We start from the raw sequence: 13,166 nt of genomic DNA, 5'->3' as shown, positions 1-13,166 counted from the left end.
AGTGCATTCCACTCACAGAATTTAACCTCTCTTTTCATAGACCAGTTTGGAAACACTCTGTTTGTAAAGTCTGCAAGTGGATATTTGGACCTCTTTGAGGATTTCGATGGAAACGGGATTTCTTCATCTAATGCTAGACAGAAGAATTCTCAGTAACTTATTTGGGATGGGTGTGTTCAAATCACAGAGTTGAAACTTCCTCTAGACAGAGCAGATTTGAAACCCTCTTTTTCTGGAATTTGCAAGTGGGGATTCCTAGCGCTTTGGGGCCAAAGGTAGACAAGGAATTATCCTGGTATAAAAAGTAGAGAGAATCATTCTCAGAAACCACTTTGTGATGTGTGCGTCCCACTCACGGAGTTTAACCTTTCTTGTCACAGAGCAGATTGGAAACACTCTGTTTGTAAATTCTGCAAGTTGATATTTGGACCTCTTTGAGGATTTCATTGGAAACGGGATTTCTTCATCTAATGATAGAAGGAAGAATTCTCAGAAACTTCTTTGATTTGTGTGTGTTCAACTGACAGAGTTGAACCTTCCTTTAGACAGAGCAGATTGGAAACCCTGTTTTTGAGGAATTTGCATGTGGAGATTTCAAGCGTTTTTTGGGGCCAACGGTAGAAAAGGAAATATCCTCGTATAAATACTAGAGAGAATCATTCTCAGAAACCACTTTGTGATGTGTGCGTTCCACTCACAGAGTTTAACCTTTCTTTTCATAGAGCAGTTTGGAAACACTCTGTTTGTGAAGTCTGCAAGTGGATATTTGGACCTCTTTGAGGATTTCTTTGGAAGCGGGTTTTCTTCATCTAATGCTAGAAGGAAGAATTCTCAGAAACTTCTTTGATTTGTGTGTGTTCAACTAACAGAGCTCAGCCTTCCTTTAGACAGAGCAGACTTGAAACCTTCTTTTAGTGGAATTTGCAAGTGGAGATTTCAAACGATTTTGGGCCAACGTTAGAAAAGGAAATATCTTCGTATAAAAACTAGACGGAATCATTCTCAGAAACAACTTTGTGATGAGTGCGTTCCACTCACAGAGTTTAACCTCTCTTTTCATAGACCAGTTTGGAAACACTCTGTTTGTAAAGTCTGCAAGTGGATATTTGCACCTCTTTGAGGATTTTGATGTAAACGGGATTTCTCCATCTAATACTAGACAGAAGAATTCTCAGTAACTTCTTTGGGATGGGTGTGTTCAAATCACAGAGTTGAAACTTCCTCCAGACAGAACAGATTTTAAACCCTCTTTTTCTGGAATTTGCAAGTGGGGATTCCTAGCGCTTTGGGGCCAAAGTAGACAAGGAATTATCTTGGTATAAAAAGTAGAGATAATCATTCTCAGAAACCACTTTGTGGTGTGTGCGTCCCAGTCACGGAGTTTAACATTTATTTTCATAGAGCAGTTTGGAAACACTCTGTTTGTAAAGTATGCAAGTAGATATTTGGACCTCTTTGAGCATTTTGTTGGAAACGGGATTTCTTCATCCAATGCTAGAGAGAAGAATTCTCAGTAACTTATTTGGGTTGCGTGTGTTCAACTCACAGTGTTGAACCCTCCTTTAGACAGAGTAGATTTGATAACCTCTTTTTGTGGAATTTGCAAGTGGAGATTTCAAGCGCTTTGGGGCCAATGGTAGAAAAGGAAATATCTTGGTATAAAAACTAGAGAGAATGATTCTCAGAAACCACTTCTTGATGTGTGCTCTCCACTCACAGAGTTTAACCTTTCTTTTCATAGAGCAACTTGAAAATACTCTGTTTATAAAGACTGCATGTGGATATTTGGACGTCTTTGATGATTTCGATGGAAACGGGATTTCTTCATCAAATGTTAGACAGAACAATTCTCATTAACTTCTTTGGGATGCATGGGTTCAACTCACAAAGTTGAACCTTCCTTTAGACAGAGCAGATTTGAAACCCTCTTTTTGTGGAATTTGCTAGTGGAGATTTCAAGCACTTCGGAGCCAACGGTAGAAAAGGAAATATATTCGTATAAGAACTAGAGAGAATCATTCACAGGAACCACTTTGTGATGTGTGCGTTCCACTCACAGAGTTTAGCCTTTATTTTCATAGAGCAGTTTGGAAACACTCTGTTTGTAAAGTCTGCAAGTGGAGATTTGGACCTCTTTGAGGATTTCGTTGGAAACGGGATTTCTTCATTTAATGCTTGGCAGAAGAATTCTTCGCAACTTCTTTGGGATGCGTGTGTTTAACTCACAGAGTTGAACTTTCCTTTATACAGAGCAGATTTGAAACCCTCTTTTTGTGGAATTTTCAAGTGTAGATTTCAAGCGCTTTGGGGACAACGGTATAAAAGGAAATATCTTCATATAAAAACTAGACAGAATCATTCTCAGAAACCACTTTGTGATGTGTGCGTTCCACTCACAGAGTTTAAGGTTTCTTTTCATAGAGCAGTTTGGAAACACTCTGCTTGTAAAGTCTGCAAGTGGAAATTTGGACCTCTTTGAGGATGTCGTTGGAAACGGGATTTCTTCATCTAATGCTACGCAGAAGATTTCTCAGTAACTTCGTTGATTTGTGTGTGTTCAACTAACAGAGTTCAACTTTCCCTTAGACATAGCAGATTGGAAACCCTCTTTTTGTGGAATTTGCAAGTGGAGATTTCAAGCACTTTGGGGCCATCGGTAGAAAAGGAAATATCCTCGTATAAAAACTAGAGAGAATCATTCTCAGTAACCACTTTGTGATGTGTGCGTTCCAGTCACAGAGTCTAACCTTTCCTTTCATATAGCAGCTTGGAAACACTCTGTTTGTGAAGTCTGCAAGTGGATATTTGGACCTCTTTGAGGATTTCGTTGGAAACAGGATTTCTTCATCTAATGCTAGAAGGAAGAATTCTCAGAAACTTCTTTGATTTGTGTGTGTTCAACTAACAGAGCTGAACCTTCCTTTAGACAGAGCAGATTGGAAACCCTCTTTTTGAGGAATTTGCATGTGGAGATTTCAAGCGTTTTGGGGACAACGTTAGAAAAGGAAATATCCTCATATAAAAACTAGAGAGAATCATTCTCAGAAACCACTTTGTGATGTGTGGGTTCCACTCACATAGTTTAACCTTTCTTTTCATAGAGCAGTTTGGAAACACTCTGTTTGTGAAGTCTGCAAGTGGATATTTGTACCTCTTTGAGGATTTCGTTGGAAGCGGGATAACTTCATCTAATGCTAGAAGGAAGAATTCTCAGAAACTTCTTTGATTTGTGTGTTTTCAACTAACAGAGCTGAACCTTCCTTTAGACAGAGCAGATTCGAAACCTTCTTTTAGTGGAATTTGGAAGTGGAGATTTCAAATGATTTTGGGCCAACCTTAGAAAAGGAAATATCTTCGTATAAAAACTAGACGGAATCATTCTCAGAAACAACTTTGTGATGAGTGCATTCCACTCACAGAATTTAACCTCTCTTTTCATAGACCAGTTTGGAAACACTCTGTTTCTAAAGTCTGCAAGGGGATATTTGGACCTCTTTGATGATTTCGATGTAAACGGGATTTCTCCATCTAATACTAGACAGAAGAATTCTCAGTAACTTCTTTGGGATGGGTGTGTTCAAATCACAGAGTTGAAACTTCCTCCAGACAGAGCAGATTTTAAACCCTCTTTTTCTGGAATTTGCAAGTGGGGATTCCTAGCGCTTTGGGGCCAAAGTAGACATGGCATTATCTTGGTATAAAAAGTAGAGATAATCATTCTCAGAAACCACTTTGTGGTGTGTGCATCCCAGTCACGGAGTTTAACATTTATTTTCATAGAGCAGTTTGGAAACACTCTGTTTGTAAAGTATGCAAGTAGATATTTGGACCTCGTTGAGCATTTTGTTGGAAACGGGATTTCTTCATCCAATGCTAGAGAGAAGAATTCTCAGTAACTTATTTGGGTTGCGTGTGTTCAACTCACAGTGTTGAACCTTCCTTTAGACAGAGTAGATTTGAAAACCTCTTTTTGTGGAATTTGCAAGTGGAGATTTCAAGCGCTTTGGGGCCAATGGTAGAAAAGGAAATATCTTGGTATAAAAACTAGAGAGAATGATTCTCAGAAACCACTTCGTGATGTGTGCTCTCCACTCACAGAGTTTAACCTTTCTTTTCATAGAGCAACTTGAAAATACTCTGTTTATAAAGACTGCATGTGGATATTTGGACCTCTTTGATGATTTCGATGGAAACGGGATTTCTTCATCAAATGTTAGACAGAACAATTCTCATTAACTTCTTTGGGATGCATGGGTTCAACTCACAAAGTTGAACCTTCCTTTAGACAGAGCAGATTTGAAACCCTCTTTTTGTGGAATTTGCTAGTGGAGATTTCAAGCACTTCGGAGCCAACGGTAGAAAAGGAAATATATTCGTATAAGAACTAGAGAGAATCATTCTCAGGAACCACTTTGTGATGTGTGCGTTCCACTCACAGAGTTTAGCCTTTTTTTTCATAGAGCAGTTTGGAAACACTCTGTTTGTAAAGTCTGCAAGTGGAGATTTGGACCTCTTTGAGGATTTCATTGGAAACGGGATTTCTTCATCTAATGCTTGACAGAAGAATTCTCCGTAACTTCTTTGGGATGGGTGTGTTTAACTCACAGAGTTGAAACTTCCTCTAGAAAGAGCAGATTTGAAACCCTCTTTTTCTGGAATTTGCAAGTGGGGATTCCTAGCGCTTTGGGGCCAAAGGTAGGCAAGGAGTTATCTTGGTATAAAAAGTAGAGAGAATCATTCTCAGAAACCACTTTGTGATGTGTGCGTCCCACTCACGGAGTTTAACCTTTCTTTTCATTGAGCAGTTTGGAAACACTCTGTTTGTAAAGTATGCAAGTGGATATTTGGACCTCTTTGAGCATTTTGTTGGAAACGGGATTTCTTCATCTAATGCTAGAGAGAAGAATTCTCAGTAACTTCTTTGGGTTGCGTGTGTTCAACTCACAGAGTTGAACCTTCCTTTAGAAAGAGTAGACTTGAAACCCTCTTTTTGTGGAATCTGCAAGTGGAGATTTCAAGCGCTTTGGGGCCTATGGTAGAAAAGGAAATATCTTGGGATAAAAACTAGAGAGAATCATTCTCAGAAACCTCTTCGTGATGTGTGCTCTCCACTCACAGAGTTTAACCTTTCTTTTCATAGAGCAACGTGAAAATACTCTGTTTGTAAAGACTGCATGTGGATATTTGGAACTCTGATGATTTCAATGGAAACGGGGTTTCTTCATCAAATGTTAGACAAAACAATTCTCATTAACTTCTTTGGGATGCATGGGTTCAACTCACCAAGTTGAACCTTCCTTTAGACAGAGCAGATTTGAAACACCCTTTTTGTGGAATTTGCAAGTGGAGATTTCTAGCATTTCGGAGCCAACGGTAGAAAAGGAAATATATTCGTATAAGAACTAGAGAGAATCATTCTCAGGAACCACTTTGTGATGTGTGCGTTCCACTCACAGAGTTTAGCCTTTCTTTTCATAGAGCAGTTTGGAAACACACTGTTTGTAAAGTCTGCAGGTGGAGATTTGGACCTCTTTGAGGATTTCGTTGGAAACGTGATTTCTTCATCTAATGCTTGACAGAAGAATTGTCCGTAACTTCTTTGGGATGCGTGTGTTTAACTCACAGAGTTGAACTTTACTTTAGACAGAGCAGATTTGAAACCCTCCTTTTCTGGAATTTGCAAGTGGAGATTTCAAGCGCTTTGGAGCCAACGGTAGAAAAGGAAATATCTGCGTATAAAAACTAGACAGAATCATTCTCAGAAACCACTTTGTGATGTGTGCGTTCCACTCACAGAGTTTAAGGTTTCTTTTCATAGAGCAGTTTGGAAACACTCTGTTTGTAAAATCTGCAAGTGGATATTTGGACCTCTTTGAGGATTTCGTTGGAAGCGGGATTACTTCATCTAATGCTACACAGAAGATTTCTCAGTAACTTCGTTGATTTGTGTGTGTTCAACTAACAGAGTTCAACCTTCCCTTAGACATAGCAGATTGGAAACCCTCTTTTTGTGGAATTTGCAAGTGGAGATTTCAAGCGATTTGCGGCCAAAGGTAGAAGAGGAAATATCCTCATATAAAAACTAGAGAGAATCATTCTCAGAAACCACTTTGTGATGTGTGCATTCCACTCACAGAGTGTAACCTTTCCTTTCATAGAGCAGTTTGGAAACACTCTGTTTGTGAAGTCTGCAAGTGGATATTTGGACCTCTTTGAGGATTTCGTTGGAAGCGGGATTTCTTCATCTAATGCTACACAGATTTCTCAGAAACTTCTTTGATTTGTGTGTGTTCAACTAACAGAGTTGAACCTTCCTTTAGACAGAGCAGAGTGGAAATCCTCTTTTTGAGGAATTGGGATGTGGAGATTTCAAGCGTTTTGGGGCCAACGGTAGATTAGGAAATATCCTCGTGTAAAAACTAGAGAGAATCATTCTCAGAAACCACTCTGTGATGTGTGCATTGCACTCACAGAGTTTAACATTTCCTTTCATAGAGCAGTTTGGAAACACTCTGTTTGTGAAGTCTGCAAGTGGATATTTGGACCTCTTTGAGGATTTCGTTGGAAACGGGATTTCTTCATCTAATGCTTGAAGGAAGAATTCTCAGAAACTTCTTTGATTTGTGTGTGTTCAACTGACAGAGTTGAACCTTCTTTTAGACAGAGCAGATTGGAAACCCTCTTTTTGAGGAATTTGCTTGTGGAGATTTCAAGCGTTTTGGGGCCAACGGTAGAAAAGGAAATATCCTCGTATAAAAACTAGAGAGAATCATTCTCAGAAACCACTTTGTGATGTGTGCGTTCCACTCACAGAGTTTAACCTTTCTTTTCGTAGAGCAGTTTGGAAACACTCTGTTTGTGAAGTCTGCAAGTGGATATTTGGACCTCTTTGAGGATTTCTTTGGAAGTGGGATTTCTTCATCTAATGCTAGAAGGAAGAATTCTCAGAAACTTCTTTGATTTGTGTGTGTTAAACTAACAGAGCTCAGCCTTCCTTTAGACAGAGCAGACTTGAAACCTTCTTTTAGTGGAATTTGCAAGTGGAGATTTCAAACGATTTTGGGCCAACGTTAGAAAAGGAAATATCTTCGTATAAAAACTAGACGGAATCATTCTCAGAAACAACTTTGTGATGAGTGCGTTCCACTCACAGAGTTTAACCTCTCTTTTCATAGACCAGTTTGGAAACACTCTGTTTCTAAAGTCTGCAAGTGGATATTTGGACCTCTTTGAGGATTTCGATGTAAACGTGATTTCTCCATCTAATACTAGACAGAAGAATTCTCAGTAACTTCTTTGGGATGGGTGTGTTCAAATCACAGAGTTGAAACTTCCTCTAGACAGAGCAGATTTTAAACCCTCTTTTTCTGGAATTTGCAAGTGGGGATTCCTAGCGCTTTGGGGCCAAAGTAGACAAGGAATTATCTTGGTATAAAAAGTAGAGATAATCATTCTCAGAAACCACTTTGTGGTGTGTGCGTCCCAGTCACGGAGTTTAACATTTATTTTCATAGAGCAGTTTGGAAACACTCTGTTTGTAAAGTATGCAAGTAGATATTTGGACCTCTTTGAGCATTTTGTTGGAAACGGGATTTCTTCATCTAATGCTAGAGAGAAGAATTCTCAGTAACTTATTTGGGTTGCGTGTGTTCAACTCACAGTGTTGAACCTTCCTTTAGACAGAGTAGATTTGAAAACCTCTTTTTGTGGAATTTGCAAGTGAAGATTTCAAGCGCTTTGGGGCCAATGGTAGAAAAGGAAATATCTTGGTATAAAAACTAGAGAGAATGATTCTCAGAAACCACTTCGTGATGTGTGCTCTCCACTCACAGAGTTTAACCTTTCTTTTCATAGAGCAACTTGAAAATACTCTGTTTATAAAGACTGCATGTGGATATTTGGAACTCTTTGATGATTTCGATGGAAACGGATTTCTTCATCAAATGTTAGACAGAACAATTCTCATTAACATCTTTGGGATGCATGGGTTCAACTCACAAAGTTGAACCTTCCTTTAGACAGAGCAGATTTGAAACCCTCTTTTTGTGGAATTTGCTAGTGGAGATTTCAAGCACTTCCTAGCCAACGGTAGAAAAGGAAATATATTCGTATAAGAACTAGAGAGAATCATTCTCAGGAACCACTTTGTGATGTGTGCGTTCCACTCACAGAGTTTAGCCTTTTTTTTCATAGAGCAGTTTGGAAACACTCTGTTTGTAAAGTCTGCAAGTGGAGATTTGGACCTCTTTGAGGATTTCTTTGGAAACGGGATTTCTTCATTTAATGCTTGACAGAAGAATTCTCCGCAACTTCTTTGGGATGCGTGTGTTTAACTCACAGAGTTGAACTTTCCTTTAGACAGAGCAGATTTGAAACCCTCTTTTTGTGGAATTTGCAAGTGGAGATTTCAAGAGCTTTGGGGACAACGGAATAAAACGAAATATCTTCGTATAAAAACTAGACAGAATCATTCTCAGAAACCACTTTGTGATGTGTGCGTTCCACTCACAGAGTTTAAGGTTTCTTTTCATAGAGCAGTTTGGAAACACTCTGCTTGTAAAGTCTGCAAGTGGAAATTTGGACCTCTTTGAGGATGTCGTTGGAAACGGGATTTCTTCATCTAATGCTACACAGAAGATTTCTCAGTAACTTCGTTGATTTGTGTGTGTTCAACTAACAGAGTTCAACTTTCCCTTAGACATAGCAGATTGGAAACCCTCTTTTTGTGGAATTTGCAAGTGGAGATTTCAAGCGCTTTGGGGCCATCGGTAGAAAAGGAAATATCCTCGTATAAAAACTAGAGAGAATCATTCTCAGTAACCACTTTGTGATGTGTGCGTTCCAGTCACAGAGTCTAACCTTTCCTTTCATATAGCAGCTTGGAAACACTCTGTTTGTGAAGTCTGCAAGTGGATATTTGGACCTCTTTGAGGATTTCGTTGGAAACAGGATTTCTTCATCTAATGCTAGAAGGAAGAATTCTCAGAAACTTCTTTGATTTGTGTGTGTTCAACTAATAGAGCTCAACCTTCCTTTAGACAGAGCAGATTGGAAACCCTCTTTTTGAGGAATTTGCATGTGGAGATTTCAAGCGTTTTGGGGACAAGGTTAGAAAAGGAAATATCCTCGTATAAAAACTAGAGAGAATCATTCTCAGAAACCACTTTGTGATGTGTGGGTTCCACTCACATAGTTTAACCTTTCTTTTCATAGAGCAGTTTGGAAACACTCTGTTTGTGAAGTCTGCAAGTGGATATTTGTACCTCTTTGAGGATTTCGTTGGAAGCGGGATATCTTCATCTAATGCTAGAAAGAAGAATTCTCAGAAACTTCTTTGATTTGTGTGTTTTCAACTAACGGAGCTGAACCTTCCTTTAGACAGAGCAGATTCGAAACCTTCTTTTAGTGGAATTTGGAAGTGGAGATTTCAAATGATTTTGGGCCAACCTTAGAAAAGGAAATATCTTCGTATAAAAACTAGACGGAATCATTCTCAGAAACAACTTTGTGATGAGTGCATTCCACTCACAGAATTTAACCTCTCTTTTCATAGACCAGTTTGGAAACACTCTGTTTGTAAAGTCTGCAAGTGGATATTTGGACCTCTTTGAGGATTTCGATGGAAACGGGATTTCTGCATCTAATGCTAGACAGAAGAATTCTCAGTAACTTCTTTGGGATGGGTGTGTTCAAATCACAGAGTTGAAACTTCCTCTAGACAGAGCAGATTTGAAACCCTCTTTTTCTGGAATTTGCAAGTGGGGATTCCTAGCGCTTTGGGGCCAAAGGTAGACAAGGAATTATCCTGGTATAAAAAGTAGAGAGAATCATTCTCAGAAACCACTTTGTGATGTGTGCATCCCACTCACGGAGTTTAACCTTTCTTGTCACAGAGCAGATTGGAAACACTCTGTTTGTAAATTCTGCAAGTGGATATTTGGACCTCTTTGAGGATTTCATTGGAAACGGGATTTCTTCATCTAAAGATAGAAGGAAGAATTCTCAGAAACTTCTTTGATTTGTGTGTGTTCAACTGACAGAGTTGAACCTTCCTTTAGACAGAGCAGATTGGAAACCCTGTTTTTGAGGAATTTGCATGTGGAGATTTCAAGCGTTTTTTGGGGCCAACGGTAGAAAAGGAAATATCCTCGTATAAATACTAGAGAGAATCATTCTCAGAAACCACTTTGTGATGTGTGCGTTCCACTCACAGAGTTTAACCTTTCTTTTCATAGAGCAGTTTGGAAACACTCTGTTTGTGAAGTCTGCAAGTGGATATTTGGACCTCTTTGAGGATTTCTTTGGAAGCGGGTTTTCTTCATCTAATGCTAGAAGGAAGAATTCTCAGAAACTTCTTTGATTTGTGTGTGTTCAACTAACAGAGCTCAGCCTTCCTTTAGACAGAGCAGACTTGAAACCTTCTTTTAGTGGAATTTGCAAGTGGAGATTTCAAACGATTTTGGGCCAACGTTAGAAAAGGAAATATCTTCGTATAAAAACTAGACGGAATCATTCTCAGAAACAACTTTGTGATGAGTGCGTTCCACTCACAGAGTTTAACCTCTCTTTTCATAGACCAGTTTGGAAACACTCTGTTTGTAAAGTCTGCAAGTGGATATTTGGACCTCTTTGAGGATTTTGATGTAAACGGGATTTCTCCATCTAATACTAGACAGAAGAATTCTCAGTAACTTCTTTGGGATGGGTGTGTTCAAATCACAGAGTTGAAACTTCCTCCAGACAGAGCAGATTTTAAACCCTCTTTTTCTGGAATTTGCAAGTGGGGATTCCTAGCGCTTTGGGGCCAAAGTAGACAAGGAATTATCTTGGTATAAAAAGTAGAGAGAATCATTCTCATAAACCACTTTGTGGTGTGTGCGTCCCAGTCACGGAGTTTAACATTTATTTTCATAGAGCAGTTTGGAAACACTCTGTTTGTAAAGTATGCAAGTAGATATTTGGACCTCTTTGAGCATTTTGTTGGAAACGGGATTTCTTCATCTAATGCTAGAGAGAAGAATTCTCAGTAACTTATTTGGGTTGCGTGTGTTCAACTCACAGTGTTGAACCTTCCTTTAGACAGAGTAGATTTGAAAACCTCTTTTTGTGGAATTTGCAAGTGAAGATTTCAAGCGCTTTGGGGCCAATGGTAGAAAAGGAAATATCTTGGTATAAAAACTAGAGAGAATGATTCTCAGAAACCACTTCGTGATGTGTGCTCTCCACTCACAGAGTTTAACCTTTCTTTTCATAGAGCAACTTGAAAATACTCTGTTTATAAAGACTGCATGTGGATATTTGGACCTCTTTGATGATTTCGATGGAAACGGGATTTCTTCATCAAATGTTAGACAGAACAATTCTCATTAACTTCTTTGGGATGCATGGGTTCAACTCACAAAGTTGAACCTTCCTTTAGACAGAGCAGATTTGAAACCCTCTTTTTGTGGAATTTGCTAGTGGAGATTTCAAGCACTTCGGAGCCAACGGTAGAAAAGGAAATATATTCGTATAAGAACTAGAGAGAATCATTCTCAGGAACCACTTTGTGATGTGTGCGTTCCACTCACAGAGTTTATCCTTTCTTATCATAGAGCAGTTTGGAAACACTCTGTTTGTAAAGTCTGCAAGTGGAGATTTGGACCTCTTTGAGGATTTCATTGGAAACGGGATTTCTTCATCTAATGCTTGACAGAAGAATTCTCCGTAACTTCTTTGGGATGCGTGTGTTTAACTCACAGTGTTGAAACTTCCTCTAGACAGAGCAGATTTGAAACCCTCTTTTTCTGGAATTTGCAAGTGGGGATTCCTAGCGCTTTGGGGCCAAAGGTAGACAAGGAATTATCTTGGTATAAAAAGTAGAGAGAATCATTCTCAGAAACCACTTTGTGATGTGTGCGTCCCACTCACGGAGTTTAACCTTTCTTTTCATTGAGCAGTTGGGAAACACTCTGTTTGTAAAGTATGCAAGTGGATATTTGGACCTCTTTGAGCATTTTGTTGGAAACGGGATTTCTTCATCTAATGCTAGAGAGAAGAATTCTCAGTAACTTCTTTGGGTTGCGTGTGTTCAACTCACAGAGTTGAACCTTCCTTTAGAAAGAGTAGACTTGAAACCCTCTTTTTGTGGAATGTGCAAGTGGAGATTTCAAGCGCTTTGGGGCCTATGGTAGAAAAGGAAATATCTTGGGATAAAAACTAGAGAGAATCATTCTCAGAAACCTCTTCGTGATGTGTGCTCTCCACTCACAGAGTTTAACCTTTCTTTTCATAGAGCAACGTGAAAATACTCTGTTTGTAAAGACTGCATGTGGATATTTGGAACTCTGATGATTTCGATGGAAACGGAGTTTCTTCATCAAATGTTAGACAAAACAATTCTCATTAACTTCTTTGGGATGCATGGGTTCAACTCACCAAGTTGAACCTTCCTTTAGACAGAGCAGATTTGAAACACCCTTTTTGTGGAATTTGCAAGTGGAGATTTCTAGCAGTTCGGAGCCAACGGTAGAAAAGGAAATATATTCGTATAAGAACTAGAGAGAATCATTCTCAGGAACCACTTTGTGATGTGTGCGTTCCACTCACAGAGTTTAGCCTTTCTTTTCATAGAGCAGTTTGGAAACACTCTGTTTGTAAAGTCTGCAGGTGGAGATTTGGACCTCTTTGAGGATTTCGTTGGAAACGGGATTTCTTCATCTAATGCTTGACAGAAGAATTGTCCGTAACTTCTTTGGGATGCGTGTGTTTAACTCACAGAGTTGAACTTTACTTTAGTCAGAGCAGATTTGAAACCCTCCTTTTCTGGAATTTGCAAGTGGAGATTTCTAGCAGTTCGGAGCCAACGGTAGAAAAGGAAATATATTCGTATAAGAACTAGAGAGAATCATTCTCAGAAACCACTTTGTGATGTGTGCGTTCCACTCACAGAGTTTAACCTTTCTTTTCATAGAGCAGTTTGGAAACCCTCTGTTTGTAAAGTCTGCAGTGGGATATTTGGACCTCCTTGAGGATTTCGTAGGAAACGGGATTTCTTCATCTAATGCTAGACAGAAGAATTCTCAGTAACATTGTTGGGTTGCGTGTGTTCAACTCACAGAGTTGAACCTTCCTTTGGACAGGGCAGATTTGAAACCCTCTCTTTGTGGAATTTGCAAGTGGAGATT

This window comes from Gorilla gorilla, chromosome 8 (assembly GCF_029281585.2).
Source record: "Gorilla gorilla gorilla isolate KB3781 chromosome 8, NHGRI_mGorGor1-v2.1_pri, whole genome shotgun sequence".
NCBI classification, from domain to species: domain Eukaryota; kingdom Metazoa; phylum Chordata; class Mammalia; order Primates; family Hominidae; genus Gorilla; species Gorilla gorilla.
This window is presented reverse-complemented; position numbering follows the sequence as displayed.